Source organism: Chinchilla lanigera, unplaced genomic scaffold, assembly GCF_000276665.1.
Source record: "Chinchilla lanigera isolate Chin_1 unplaced genomic scaffold, ChiLan1.0 scaffold00040, whole genome shotgun sequence".
NCBI lineage: Eukaryota > Metazoa > Chordata > Mammalia > Rodentia > Chinchillidae > Chinchilla > Chinchilla lanigera.
This window is the reverse complement of record NW_004955441.1, coordinates 18,259,777-18,268,059: the sequence shown is the minus strand read 5'-3', so window position 1 is coordinate 18,268,059 and position 8,283 is coordinate 18,259,777.

The following is an 8,283-nucleotide window of genomic DNA, read 5'->3' as shown; positions in this document are numbered from 1 at the left end:
GCTTCTGCAAGGGAAACAGAGGAAAAAAGAGGATAGGGCAGGAAAGAAAAAAGAAGAAAAGAAAAGAGAAGCAGAAGCAGAAGAAAGGAAGGAAGAAGAAGAGGAAGAGGAAAAGGATGAGGAAGGAGAAGAAGAAGAAAGAGAATAAAAAGAAAGGAAAGGGAGAGCAGGAGAGGAAGAAGGAGAGGCAGAGAGAGAGAGAAGAGAATATGAACATGAGCTAATAAATTACAAATAGTTCAATATCTGTTTTTCAGCATTATTGGTCTATGAAATTTCATGGACCAATAATGAATGTTTTCATTTGCATTAGGGAATTTGAAACATTCTGAATGTTCTAGCAAATCATTTTTTCTTCCTAATTTCTGTGATCTCTAAATGATCTCTTTTTCCTAAATGTTGCTAAATTCTGCTTTATTTTTTTTCCCCAATTTTGTGTTTGCTTTCACCTCCAACTATTTTGTGTTCAAACCTTCTTTTAATAGACAGGTCAATTGTATGCTAGTATTTAAAAGTTCAGGAAAAAGATGAGAGATGACAAAGAAATTTCATGACTTTTGCAACAGAACTAGTCACTGGTTTGATCTGTAGAAGGAATGTTGCTTTGCTGTGAGTTCTCTATTTTATTTCTGTGGTTTATTCACAGATAAGACTTAAACCTTTTACAAAATAGCTCATGACTGACTATATGCATCAGAATATATTTTCTATTATCTATCACAGTCATTATATTTGACTCAGTTTTCTTGGAGTTATGTCTCTGTAAGGTTAGAAATATCTTTAAATCCTAGTTTTGTAAAGTAAGAGCAAAATATCTATTTGTCTCTTGACTTAAAAATATCTATTTTCTTAAATTAAAAATCATTTTGGTATTATGTTTAGTTTTTATAGAACTGAAAATTTTCAAATCAGATTTATTATAAGCTTTCTATATCAGAGGTAGTGAATATTTAATACTTAACTATACACTTTTTATTCAAATGACACATATTTACTGCTTACTGTGCCAACACTGGTATAAATTATTTAAAATATTTATTCAAAATGCGTAATAAATCAGTGAGGTAGACAGTATTACTACCTCATTTTTCACCTCAGAAAATCATTAAATAGATAAACATAACTGCTAAAGTCTTGCTTATGTATACTATTTAAATTCACTGTCTAATTAGAAAATCTCTAATTTTTAGCAAGTGAAATATTTGAAATTTCTATTGGTAAGTAATTGGAAAAATAAATGTTCCTTTCACATTTGATGAATTTGTTATATTCTTGAGAAAATTTTAGCACACCATAAGTACTCATTTTATTTCTTAATTTAATTGGCATTTGTTCCATAAATTTGACTTATTTCATCTGAATAACAGACAATAATAGGATCATCTTAGTCCTATTCAGTGACCGTAAGGTACTCCTTGTATATGAAATGCAAATATACTGCACTAGATTGACGGCAAGGAAAAGAAAGAGCATTTAATTAACTTTATAACATATCCCTTAGCTAAGTATTCCTAAAACCTGAAAATATTGAGGAAATGCTATTAAATATTTTATATGTCAAAGACAAAGTTGTAACAGATTTATAAAATATTTAGAAATAAAGACAAAAACATTTTTAAAGATCTGGATTTTACTAACATAAGGCATATGATAGAAATGACAATGAATTTACAATAAAATACATATTCAGTAAAAACAAATTTAGATAACAAATGCCAAAGTACACTTGGATAAAGAGGCAGACTACCAGGGGTGACCTGGAATGCCGTATCTCCCTCCTTTCCTCCCATTTGCTCTCTCCTTCCTGGCTGCCCCGATATTATCAGCTTTGCTCTTCCAGGCCTCCCATCATGCTCTTCATGCCTTGGAGTGACTTGTCTACATGATAATCCCTCTAAAAATGGTAGCCTTTCCTCCTCTAAGGTGTGGGGGTCAGATATTTTGTCTTAGCGATGGCAATATGATTAACAAGTTGTACAAAATAAAAAAATTAATGTGAAGAAAATCATCAAAAGCAAGAAAAATAGTAATAATGCACAAAATTTGAAGATTTCACTAACAAACGATCAGTGATTGACTAAGAAGAACATGGATGATGAATCTCAGATTTAAAACTGAGGAAAAGTGGGGAATATTATATACAAAATAGAGATTAGAATTCATAGAATAATATAGTAAGTAGATGTGACAAAATATATTTGAAAATTTAGATGAAATAGATAATTTAAAATGATGTAATTTGCTAAAATTCTGTCAAAAAGAAGTAAACACTTAAATAGCATTATTATATACATGTAGAAAATTAAAATGCTACAGAAATTAAAGAAATAATTCAAAGGGGTGAGGGAATTTCAAATTTGAGCAGATTTGTAAGAAACTTTAATGTTTAATTTTAATAACTTTAATGTTTAATTTTTATAACTTTAATAGTAAAATTTGAAAAGGTTATTCCTTCTAGTAGAGATATTTACAAAGAAGTTCAATGAGTTACTTGTGGAATTTAGAGATTGTATAACCAATCAATAATGACTCTAAGGAAGAAAATGATTAATAAGTCTAGAGAAGACATTCATAAGCATGTAGTAGAGATAAGAAAAAGTTGCAAAACTTGAATACTCCACATAGAAAGGAATGGAAGTCCATTCTGGACCACAACAGAAATCCAGATCAAAAACATGTTTGAAAACACGAGTAACACAAGTGACTGATGTGAAGATAGACTGTCAGACCTAGAGGACGGGACTGGGGACAATGATTAATTAATGATAGATATGTTGAAAACAATAAGAATATATGGAAGTGGATTCAACAACTCTTAGATTACTCAAAGAGGAGTAATATAACAGTAATTAGAATTAGTGACTAATTAGAAGAAAACACAGAGGGCATTAAAAAAAAGTGCCGTATACACAATTAATAGCGGAAAATTTTCCAGACATGGAAAGAATTTATATAAAGATAATTAAAGAAATAGAATGCTGATAGTCATGACCAGAAGAAAAAATGCTCCACACTACATGATAATTAAAATATCAAGAATAATACACAAGTACAGAATCTAAAGGTTGTTAGAGAAAAGCAACAAATTAGATAATTTGAATGGGATAATTTCAATTCCTTTGCATTTGCTAAATCATGTTTTGTGAGCTAGCATTGTCTGTTTTAGAGAACTTCCCCTTTGCAGCCGAGAAGAATGTGTATTCTGATGTTGGATGTCACACTCTGAAAATACCTAGTAGGTCCATTTATTCACAGGTTTGGGTCTGTTCTGATATATCTTTGCTGACTTTTTGTCTAGTTTATTGACCTATTTGTGACAATGTGGTATTAAGTACTCCCATTAAAATTATGTTATTGCCTATCTGATTTTTCATATCTATTAATAATTGTCCTATGTAGTTCAAGCTCCTGTATTTGGCACATACATATTTATGATTATTATTTATTCCTCTTGCAGTTTTCCTCTAACAAGTATGGAGTGACCTTCTTTATCTCTTTTGATCATTCTTGAAGTTCACATTGTCTGCAAATAAAATAACTGCTCTTTCTTTTTTCTGGATTCCTGTTGCATGGAAGATTGTTTTCCATCTTTTAATTTTCATTCTATGAATTTCTTTTTGAGTTAAATGTGTTTTTTGTATACAGTGTATTTTTGGATCTTGTTTCTTGATCCATTCTGCCACTTTGTTTGTTTTAATTGGTGAATTAAAGCCATTTACATTGATAATAATAACTGATATGTATTTGCTTATCTTTGTCTTGATTTTTCCTTCTGTTGGTTTCTTGCTTTTCACTTCTCTTTAGTTGCTTGTACAGCCTGGTGGGGTTTTTCTGTTGTTGATCTTGGAATTGTGGTCACTTTTATCTTCATCTGGAGTATCTTTCAGTATTCATTGTAAGGTTGATTTGGTGGTGATGAATTTCACCACTGTTCTTCTTTGCCATTTTATTTCTCCATTAATTTTGAAAGGCAGTTTTTCAGGGTATATCAGTCTGGGTTGGAAGCTTTTTTCTTTCAGGACTTGAAATACTTCATTCCAAGCTCTTCTTGACTTGATGGTTTGTGTTGAGCTGTCTATTGTGATTCTGAGGGTCTTTCCTTTATAGGTTATCTGTTTCTTTTCTCTAACAGCTTTTAATATTTTGTTCTAGTGCTGAATTTCTAGAATTTTGGTAATTATGTATCTTGTTGTAGTTTTATTTTGCTCATGGCTATTTGGAGTTCCATATGTTTTGTTTATTGTATGTCAAATTCTTTGTGAAATTGTCTGCATTGTTTGTGTATCTATGCTTGTGAAATTGTCTGCATTATTTTTGTGAAGAGTTTTTTTAAACGGCATTTGTGCTATCTACAGCTTTCTCATTGACCCCAATCAATCTTATATTATTCTTCTTTCCTTAATCTTGTAGCTATTGGATTGAGTTTTCATGGTCTTTTGCTATTTTTAAGATATCTTTCTTTTCATGATCACTAGCTGCAATTCTGTCTTTAAGATCTGAAATTCTATCCTCTCCTTTATTCAGTCTTTTGCTATACTTTTGATAGAGTTTTGTTCTTTTATATTTTAAGGAGAAAAGAACAAAAATAAAATAACAAAAATAAAGACAAAAACGAAATAACACAAAAACTATTAAAATGATACAGAATTTCAAAACAAGATGATAGGAAATCAAAAATTACTTATTTTTGCCTTTAAAGTACTTGCTCAGATTACCGGATATAGCTATGTAAGATTGATCAAACAATTAAACAATTAATTTAACTGTTCCTTTCAATAAACCAATAGAAATTAGTACCACTTTAGAGATCTTGTGTGTGTGTGTGTGTGTGTGTGTGTGTGTGTGTGTGTGTATAGTTCTTTCCTTCTTTCTTTCTTTTCTCCTTTCCCTCATCCCAGTTATTCTTTCCTGTTGAACAATTTTTTTTTTCCTTTCACAGTACCTATCTGAATGTTTTAGTAGATATTTTAATCACTTGGATTTCTGTTTGGATCTGTTTCATGGATTCCATTTCTTTCCTATGTTGGGCATATTTTGTTTCTTTCATTTTTCTAAACTCATCTATTCTTTTATTTGTCTCTTCTCTAATATCTTTGATTTTAAGCATCATTTCTTTTTGTACCTGAAAGATTATTTTCTCTGTAGCCTTTTCCACTTGTTTTTTCATTTCTGTTGGTAAAATTTCTGAAAGTTCTAGTGTCTGACATTCAATTTCATCCATCTCATTGTGTACCAGGCTTGTCCTGGGTGGGTTGGGAGTCTGAGGTTGCATTTTGCTTGTACGTCTTATCATTTCCTATTTTCTCTTTTTTATTTTATTTTCTATGTCGATGCTTGCTGATATCTTATGATATCTTTATCACTAGTATTGAGGCTTCCTTTGGAGATGTTAGTTCTTCAGAGATGTCTCTAGACATAGATGGTTCTTTACAGCTATCCTAAGAATCTTCTGTCCCAATTTGTAAAACATGCAAAATTGCTATTCGGCTCAGCACCCAATGCTTTGGCACTGGGTTGTGGTGGTGATTATGACCCCATACAATCATAGTATTATCATATAGGGGAGAAAAACTGATTATAACATATATAACATCTTGGCTAGAGTAGTACAGTTAGTAATAACAATACTTTCAAGTATAGTTTAACTACTGAGACATGATGGTAGCCATAAACGTGTTACCTCCAAGCACAGGAGCAAATTTTAAAGTTATATAACAAATCAAGTATGTACCTTTACTTGTATGTGGTGACTTTTCCCTTAGTAGAATTATTTTACTCTTTTGCAGGAGGTGGAGGGATTAAAATGTGTAGCTGACAAGATAAAGTAATGAGTGGGACAAAGGATGATCACCAGAGTTTTGGGAAATGAGAACAGAGGAGGGAAAGAAGGAAATAGAATGTAAAGGAGTAATCAGAAAGGGAGAAAGTTTAAATTCAAAAAGTATTAGAGGAAAGCAAGGAAGAGGGTCAACAGAAGAAAATGAGAAAGATAGGTGAGAAATCTGTACAGTGAAGCAAAGAAGGAAGAAAGAGAAGAAGAATGGAAAAGAAAGAAAAGAAAGAAAAATATTGACTCAAGAAAGAGAGAAGAGAAAAACAACCCAAAAATAAATGTAACCACAAAATACAAGACAAAACAAAATGACTTCCAACCAGACGGGAAGGGTACAGCCAATCAGACAAAAAAGGGAGAATAAAAGTAGTAAAATACCTGTGGTGTTTACAGTTCTGTGACAGTGTCCATGTCAGATCCCAGAAATGTGCTGTGTTGTCCAACCAAGTCTGCCATGGGAATTGTGCTGTTTGTGGAGCTGATCTTGGCCTCTGGATGTGGGGCTGGGACTGGTCTTATGTTGGTGGAGTGCTCTGGATCCTGACTGCTGACTCCTTGCTGCTGCTTCAGACACTTCCAGTTTGCTGGTCTCACTGGTGACTCTGTGCACCTGGGGCTGCCTGTCCCGGGTCTCATGGGCTCCTCTCAGTCCTGGATAGATCAGTCTTGTTGCAGTTCACCACTGTGGCATGACACAAAAGGATGAAATATTACAGGAAGATTATTCAGAGTCAATGTCCACAGCACACTGAAGAGGACCCAGAGGGGCTTCCATTAACTAAGAACCCCTCAGCATGAGAAAGTCTCAAATGACAACCCAAAACTAAAGCCTTTGCAGCCCTGTATTGATAGAACCAGGAAGAAGGATAAAAGAAAAAAGAAGGGCTTCTGGGCAGGAACTCATGTAGAGAACAGGGGAAAGACAGGGGAATATCAAGGTGGTCTGCTAACTGACAGACACGGGGACCAATCTAAATGACAAATCTGGAGTAAGGAGGGGAAGAAGGACAGGACAATCACTCCTTTAAGACAATGCATTTTGGTGCTACTTGGACTTTTGACCCTGTGGGTTATCTTTTAATCACTAACCATGCAGTCCATGTGGCTCCAAAAGTCCCTTCCCTCTGCATATCAATCCCATACATACTTCTGGCCAGAACCCTCACGCAAAGTCAATGGACTCAAGTTGCCAAACCAAAGACACAGAATAATGACAAAAGACCTATGGTCTTATCATGAGATAAAGACAAGTATTTCTTGTGTGCATCGTGCTGTTGGATTTTGTTTCTCAATCCATTCACCAATTTTGTGTCTTTCAATATTTAAAACATAATCGTTTTCCTGAACACACTTCACATATGGAACTGTATATTTTTAAAATGGTATTAAATATGTTAGCAAAAATATGACTGCATAGATTGGAATCAGTAAGTTGATTTTTACAGTAAAAGATTTGAGAGTACTTGCTATTTTTGAGTACAGTATCTTTCATAATTTTAAATATTTATATGTGGTAAATTTCTTAAATTGGTTTGTATGTAGGAGTTATCATTTTGAGACTTTTAGTGGACACAATTGTAGAAATTCACCTTAAAAAATCCATTTGGAATATTTAGGTCTGTTCCTGCATAGTGTGAAGATGAATATTTAAACAAAACTAATGTTCTGTTTAAAATGATAAAATTTACAAAATTGAAAGAATTCTCTCCCATGTAACATGTGAACAGAGACATAGAGAAATAAATGGATTTTCTCATGCTGGTATTAACAGTATACTTTTATACAATTTGTAGAGCAGATTTACTAATCCAAAAAGTAAAGATGTGAATCCTCTATGGAAACCTTTAAATTACCTTGTTAAGCTTGTTCCCAGAAGAAATACTTGCACACATGATGTTACCAGATGCTCATTATACAATTGCTTATGATCATGAAAAAGGAGAAAGAAATAAGTATGAATTAATGAAAGTAGAGAAATTTACTTTAATGCAAACAAAATTTCCAGCAATGAAATAAGTGAACTGAAACATAACACATACAAAAATCCTTAAAATATCAAAAAGATAAATAAAACAATTTGCCATGTAAAAGAATAATATCTTTTACATAAAGATTATACTATGAAAATAAAACTGAAATGATTTATGATTATACACACATGATGTAAAAATAAATATGCAAAGAGAAATATACAATAGAATACATAAGAAAGCTCTAACTCAGGAAAAAATAAGACAAGTGTAAAATGGCAATTTTTTAATTTAAAGGTTTATCTAAATATGAAAAATGGCAATACTTAACTTTTTAGTGAATAAATGAGCTATTTACTTAAATACTTTCCATGTATCTTGTATTTGAAATATTTTAATAGAAATAAATGCCTGTATCAATACATATGTTAAAAGTATTTAGTGCCTATCCTTTAGTTCCTGTTTGGATCTAGGAACTAT